The following is a 7,610-nucleotide window of genomic DNA, read 5'->3' as shown; positions in this document are numbered from 1 at the left end:
GGAAAAATGGAGATTTTTTGTTACATACTGGGGACACTCAGGTTGAAGTGTCCCCTCGTGCAGCCCAGTGCAGCTCCCTGCCCTGTCCTACCTGCCCAGCAGCATCTCGGATGAAACCATCAGGGCTGGCCTGGGAATGCCAGCAGAGCCCAGCCTGACACAGCCACAGGGCACGGATGGTTCAGGGATGTGTTTCCACAGGGGGTTTAGTGGGTTTGAAGTTGGACTCCTGAAAAGCTGCTGCTCCCACCCCCAGCCTGCACCTCCCATGTCACCTCGTGTCCTTGGGCTAACAAAATGTCACCATTTTGCACCTGTGTGAAAGACAGTGAAGGGTGTAAAGCCAGGGAACCAAGTGTGTGGCATATTATTTAAAATGCAGAGCAGAATCTAAGATGGTAAGATCTCTGCCTGCAGCTGGGCTTGGAGCAGGGCAGAAGAGGAAAGGGAATTTTGAAGAGACTTCACTAATCAGTTCAAGCCTTGCAAGGCAAATTTTTTCCTTTCAAAAATATTTTGATGGTCTTCAAGTGATTATACTATACCAAACAGCTTTCATTTGACTGACAGTAATCTCCAAACCTGGCATATGTCTTTTAGAGTATCATCCCATGAGGCTGTGAGGTAGCTTTTCTCACAGTGAGTACGGATATTTGGGGAATCAGAGCAAATTACCGTACGAATAATCCATGGAGCAACATACCTTTGTGTTATCTTCTCAGGTTTCCCCGTTCCCAGATTCCTCCCAGCAATGAGATGTTGGATATTCAGATTTATAACAGCAGGCTCAAAGAAAACTCCCTACTGTGTATGCTAAACCACTTCACCAGAGAGACAGGAAGCAGTTTTGTTCCCAAATCTCAGCAGCTCAGTCTAACGTGCTGTACTACTGACCTACTTGCAGAGCAGGTACTCGCTGGTACATGAGAAAGGACACAGTGGGAAAGCAAATCACTTCTTACTTTGGGGGCAGGAATCATCAACACCATGTATCACAAAATCTGTAATAGTTTCTAGCAAATTATGCTGTTCTTACTGGGCTAGGGAGACACAAGACCCTTCAGTCATTTTACAATCAGGAATTAAAGCTGAGAACTCCTGGGAGGTGATTGTTGCCTTGCTCTGATCATTTGGGGGGAAAAGTAGGTTTGCAGGCAGACAGAGGCTAAACGGGGTGGTAGCAGAGTAGGAAATAGATTCCAGGAGTTCTGACTCCTGAGAACTTGGGGAGTGGCAAGGAGAACTGTTACAAAGAGGAAATACATGTCGGGAGCACCAAGGGAGTACATCAGCCAGCTCCTGCAGTCTGGCAGCAGGCTCTGATCTGCTCAGGTTGTCTTGGCTGACACGTTTTCTTCAGTCTCAAAGCCCTGACTTTGATGTTTTCCCTTGCTCTTTTCACTGTTCGTGATGGCCCATGTTTCAATGCTGTCCTGAATCTCTGATGGCAGACTGGGATCTGGGATGTGTCACTCCACTCTAAACGTCTTTTGACACATGCAATGCAGCAGGGACTCTCCTAGCTTGCGTAACTCAGGGTGAAATTCATCCTTAGAGCCAACTGCTTTTTGGATGCAAATAAAGGCTAGAACATATGACCAGTAAATTGAAGACTGTCCCAGATGTATAACCATAACTATTTGGGTTAATGGTGATTTTTAAATGACTTTGCAATGATCATATGTCAGCACGTCCTCTAGCACAGTGCTTAAATCTGAATTTCCGTCACACTGAGGTCTTTGTGCCTTAGCAGATGAACGATGCAGTTTGTGTTTTGATGTGATAGTGTGTAACAGGGGTTATGAATCAAGTACAGACTGTTGCTGAAAAGACACAGAAGAGCTGGGCTGTGGCACCAACAGAGAGAAGTAAAGGAACTCAGCTGCTGAAAGGCTGTGTTTGCTCTCTCCCTGTTGTACTGGAGAAAATTGCTGGTTGTGTTTTGTGAAGCATTATCTCTCTTGGCACCCTGTGGCTTTTCTTAACGTGCTCGGGCTTTTATTTAAAACCTGAGCAGTCACGGGGCAGGGCTACTCTGAGCCCTTGAGGAATCCTCTGGTCAGCCTGAGCATTTGTCCCATGGGACAGAGAAATAACCCCTGACCAAGCCTGTCCTTCAGCTCTGGCTGTGCACAGCTAGGAATGGGGGGATGCCCTGAAGAAAAGCAGCAGCAGAGGGGTTTGCTCTCATTCTTGGAAATACTGTGTAAATCTGGATTAAAGGCACAGCCCTGAAGCTCCCTCTCAGCAGCCCCATTGCAGGGAGCAGCAGGGCTGGGCCATGGGCACAGCAGAGCTTCCCTGCAACAGAAAACAGCCGAGCTCTTCCCATCACTCTGCCAGAGCTGGGGAGGGAGGAGGAGCCTTGCCAGGGCTGTTCTGTGCACAGGGATGTGGTTCAACACTCGCTGCCTGAAATGCAAAGTCCAGGGCCAGAGGGTGCAGGACGTGGCTGAAAAACATCTGTGAGCTCTGCAACCCCAGCAGGTCCTGCCATCCTGCTGTTTTCAGGCTCTGAATATCACTGGGATGCTGACTTCCCAAATGACTGTAGCCTCAAAAAGTAAACCTTACATTTTGGAAAGATTCGGTGCTGTATTTATATGAAGACCTAAAAATGGGACCCTCAGGAGAGCAACCGTTTTTGTCTGGAATGAGTTGATCAGGCCTCACATGGTTGGTTTGTTTGAGCAAGGAGCACATTGTGAATGCAGAATGCATCCCGTAATAAAGGTTGTGTAACTCAGATCTGATTCAGTAGAGAGTGGGGCCTGGTTACAAATTCATAGCATAAAGTAAAAATAGTGATTCTACTATGTCAGATTGGTTCTAACTGTGCCTGGATTTTTTTTTTTTTTTTTTTTTTTTTTTTTTTTTTTTTTTTTTGCTTTGTGTTTGTTTGGTTTGGCTTGAAGTTTTCAGGAGGAGTATGTAAGCCAAAAAAATACCAGATTACTTTCTGCTGCCCAACATTGGTTCAAAACTAGAAACCAAGATGAAAAATTTCAATGCAAAACTAAATAATACTTCAAAACCACAACCTTCAAATTCTTCCCTCCTGCCCTACAGCTAGTGGTGATAAAAATGAGAGCTGATTCATTTCTTGGGTTTTAACCAAGTGTTAGCCATAAGACTAAATATTTAGCTGGAAACCCAAAGGAGGAAATATTAATAATGCAGTATTGTATTTATGATTTATGCTATTATGATTTGATTATGTAAACAGAACATAATGGGTTTGAAGTAAAACGTGAAAATTCAGTTTGAATATCAGGAAGCATAGACTGCCTGATACTGTCCCAAAGGAAGGGGTGGAAACGCCGCTGTTTGGCTCTCGGGGAGACGGGAGGCGGCCGTGCCGGGACAGTCCCCGCCGCTCCCCGGTGTGCCGTGCCCGGGGAGATGTGTCCCAGCGGGCGTGAGCGAGCAGGGCAGGCTCCTGCCCCGGGGACCCTGCCGGCCCCAGCCCGGGAGCAGGTGCCGGAGCATTGCCGAGCGACGGCGCTGGAGGGGTGAGCTCGGCAGGACCCCCCTCGTTCCGAACAGCTGCTGCTTGTTTCTTCAGCAGCCCTGTGCTTTCGCAGTGACCAACACCGGGAGGGAGGAAAGCGAAGCTGCACCGAGGATTCTGCGGTGGGATTCCGGGGCCGGCGGCAGCGGGAAGAGCTTTCCGAGGAGCCGCAGGGACAGAGGATGCCGAGCTCTGCCGGCGGGGCAGGGCCCGCCCGCGCTCCCGTTCCCGGCGCTCCGCCCAGCGTCCGCACGTGCCCGCGGGAGCCCCGCACGGCGCGGCCGCCCCGCCCCGCCTCGTCCCGTCCCGCCCCGATCCCAGCGCCCTGGGCCGCCCTCCCGGCCCGGCCCGGCCCGTCCCGTCCGGTGCCGTCCCCGCCCGGCCCGGCCCGGGCGCGCCGCTCGCTGCCTTCCACTGGCGGCGCGCGGGTGCAGCCAGCCCATCGGGCGCGGTGGCCAAGTGGTAAGGCGTCGGTCTCGTAAACCGAAGATCGCGGGTTCGAACCCCGTCCGTGCCTGCCGAGGCAGCGCGGTGCGCTGGCAGCCCCGCCGCGGGGAGGCCGCGGACGCCGCCTCGTACGCGGCTCATTTTTGTTGGTCACCGTCGCAGATCCGGCCCCGGAGCCCCGCGAGGAAGCTGCGATCCACGGGGAAGTTCCACCGTGCGGCCGGCCGGGTGTCCCCGGCTGCCTCGTGTCTGTGCCGCAGAACGGGTTGGGAGCCCGCGGCTGAGCATCCCCCGGTGTCCCCCCCAGCACCCCGGATCTACAAACCCCCTTGCAGAGGACACTTCTCGGCGTTTTGCCTCAAGACCCGTGTCCTGAACTGGGTGAATCACATGTGAAACAGAGCAGGTGTTTGCCCTGTGATGCTGCAGGGAAATGTTGGGTGTGCTTGGCTGTGAGGAATCCTCTTGCTGGTGCTTTCTCTGTAGGTGCAGGCCTTGATGTACTTCTCACAGATAGACAGGCCGAATCCTGGAATAAGCAAGTGCTTAGTGCAGTTAAAATCATACAATTGGCAAGGTTAGACAAGCCCTATAAGAAGACCGAGTCCAACCATTAAGGCAGCACTGCCATGTTCAGTGCTAAACCATGTCCTCAACTGCCACAGCCACATCTTTTAACCCTCTCAGAGATGGCCATTCCACCACTTCTCAGGGAAGCCTGTCTGGCCACCCTTTCCTTGACATTGTACCATTTACACGAGAATTTACCCTAATTGCTTGGTTCTTGATCTGTCAGTCTGTGCAAAGCATGACACACGTGCGAGGGCATTTCTGCTGCCTCTGTACAACATCACTTTGGTTATTGCTGCTTTCAGACAGCTTAAAATATGTAGTCATTGTATTGCAAAATCAGCAATAGCTACATATCTGGGCAGAGCAGAGGAGTCTCTTCCAAACAACTCACTGCTTCCTTTGATGCTTAAGAAAAAGCTGTTTTGGCTCTTTCCTGTGCCACACTTGGCCTGGACTTGACTGGGCAGGAGGCTGTTTGCCTTTCTCAGCAGGGGCTGGAGGTGTGTGTGCATGAGGTGTTTGAGGAGGTCTGTACAAAATGGATGTGCAGGATGCTATTAGCAAGCCACAAAACAAGCTGTAGTATGTTTTGATATAAAAACAGGAAATGCAGTTTAGAACTTGTTTAGAAAAATGCAGACACTATTTTACTTGCAAAATAGAGTGCTGTCAAAATCCCATCACCTTTGTTGGAGGCTTTTGAGGATGAAAGTTCCAGCTTTGAAACACCCTATTTTGATTTTTTTCCCCCCCTACATCATTTCACAGTGGAATATCAAACCAAAATGTTTCTACTGGTTCAAAAGCCATCTTGCAGCTTTTGCAGAGATTTTCAGAATTCTGTGGGTTTCTTTCTGGTCGAAACCAGTTGTGAAACTGAGTTTCTCCCTGAAGCAGGTTTCCCATCCTGTAAACTCGAGCAGTTAGGTCCTGCCCAAACGTGTGCCACGAACCCAGGACTGTGAACCAGGTATTTTAATAAAGCTCTGGCATCGCTGTTCTCTGTGGCCGTAACACATCCAGGCAGCTCACCAGTTGCTTAACTTCAGTCTCTGCAGAACTGGAATATTCCCTTTTAGCTCCTGGGTGTCTGTGAGGAAGGTCCTTCACAGGCTCCATGCTGAATTCCCAGGGGAGGCCCACGGGAAAGCCTTGTCCCAGGATTGCTGTTGTGCATCTTCACTTCTGGAACAACACCACAACCAGATCCTTTCTGTTGAGGAACAGGCAGTTCTGTGTGTGCCATCCTGCCCTTGTTGTTGTCTTCAGGGCAGGGTTGTGCTGGGCAGGTCACCTTTGCTCACCTCCCAGTTTCCCTCGTATTCACTCAGGCAATAAATTTGATTTTGGCTTTAATTAATAGCTAAAGTCCTGAAGTGGCAGCCAATGAACTTCAATCAAGGCATTTATGATCTGATCATAGCTGTGCTGGAGATGGCTTTGGCTTGTGGTTTTTTGGTGGGTTGAGGAAAGAGTTATTTATTTTGGACACAAGTTATGACTAAAAACAGAAAAATTTTTAGGTAGTCCTTTTGAGTTGCTTTAAGATCTTTGATTTTTTTTTTTGCCTCCCTCTGAACATAACACCTCTATGAAATGAGGAGTTATTAAATGAGGATTAAAATTAGGCCCCTTTTAATTACCTAATAAAAACAAAGTGCAATTAATGTACTTAAAAGATGTGTTACTGCTGAAAATCTTGGCCATATTTAAATATAGAATTCCCTGACCTCTCTGGCTTGACAAACCAGTTATTCAGAATCCAGATATTTTCATGACTGCTTTAAAATAAGTGTAAAAATTAATCTATTGTAACAGTATTTCTTGTAAAATTTCAATTTAAGCAGTATTTCTGAGTTATGCATTCTTGAGAGGCTGACAGAAAATGTTTGCTTTTGAAAGGTAAGATGTGAATGGAGACTAAAAATAATGGGTTTAACTCAGATTATTATAACATTTTCAGGGCTTTGCAACTTTCCTGAGTGTCTGTCGCATCCTCCCTTGGGTCTAACTTCAGCAACCAAAAACCAGTGTTGGGAACACGGCAGGAGCTGTGTCTGGGTCAGAAATAGCAGTGAGATCATTGGAAAGCCTTGCTTGGACCTTGCTGTGTGGAGCCAGGCAGGGGGATTGTCCCAAAAGCTGGGCAGACCCACTTCTCCCATTAATAATGTGTTGGATTGGTTTTCTACCTCTCCCTCTACCTCTCCTGCTTTTTAAAAAAAAAAAAAAAGTGGAGGGGAGGTGGTGGGGGGAGAGAGGAAAAAACCAGCCACCCAAGCCCTGAAACCTTGACCTTGTAAAGAAAAGGCCTGTGCTGGGTTGTGCAAACAGAGCGTGGTGTGCCAGGGGTGACCAGGCAGAGCCAGCTGGGCCATGAGCCGGGCACAGTTCCCCTCCCACTGTGGGGGCTGTCCCAGCAGCCCAGACCCCTCTTTGTGATGTGAACCACAGGACCAGGGTGGGAGGATACTCCGTGTCCTCAGTCTGAAACCACAACAACATTTCCTGCAGGTTGGACAGCTAAACTTACAAAGTGTTTTATAAAGCTGCCAGTGCCAGTGAGGCCACCCCAAACTGGGCAGGAGGCAGCGAGCTCAGATGAGGCAGCAGAACAGTATTTGCAGCATTTACAGCATTATCCCAAATATAAGGCAGAGTAAATTAACCCATGAGTAAATAAATCTCAAACTGTGGAAATCTTCACATGGCTATAGCAATGTGATTCCCGTTTCTATTATGCCTGGAATTTAATGGACTGCTGAAGTTTGACCAAAAGGCATTTCTTGTGTCAAAATGAAAAATTACAGATCAAAAGGGTGACTTTGCAGACAAACATATCGATCTAAAGCCTGGGTGACACAGACTTCCTGGAAGAGAGCCCAGAAGCATGTCTGTGTTTAAAGTCAAATGGCTGTAGCCTTTTACCACTGATGAATAAAAAATGTTTTTGTCTGCATGCCGAAGGCTCCAGCAGAAACAGAAATTACTCCATTTGTTTTGCTGGAGGAGCAGGTACGTGTTTGTGAATAGTAATCCATTGAATGCTGCAGAATTCAGTAATTCTAAAAATGACAGT

At 48.5% G+C, this 7,610-nt stretch overlaps 1 non-coding gene across 1 annotated transcript; it reads left to right on the top strand.

Moving 5' to 3' along the window:
- Positions 1-3,956: 3,956 nt before the first annotated feature.
- Positions 3,957-4,028, top strand: TRNAT-CGU (transfer RNA threonine (anticodon CGU)). Its single transcript has one exon. It is a non-coding gene; the product is annotated as a tRNA-Thr (tRNA).
- Positions 4,029-7,610: the final 3,582 nt, after the last annotated feature.

The sequence above is a fragment of the Sturnus vulgaris genome, chromosome 20 (genome assembly GCF_052056855.1).
Source record: "Sturnus vulgaris isolate bStuVul1 chromosome 20, bStuVul1.hap1, whole genome shotgun sequence".
NCBI lineage: Eukaryota > Metazoa > Chordata > Aves > Passeriformes > Sturnidae > Sturnus > Sturnus vulgaris.
This window is presented reverse-complemented; position numbering and strand designations above follow the sequence as displayed.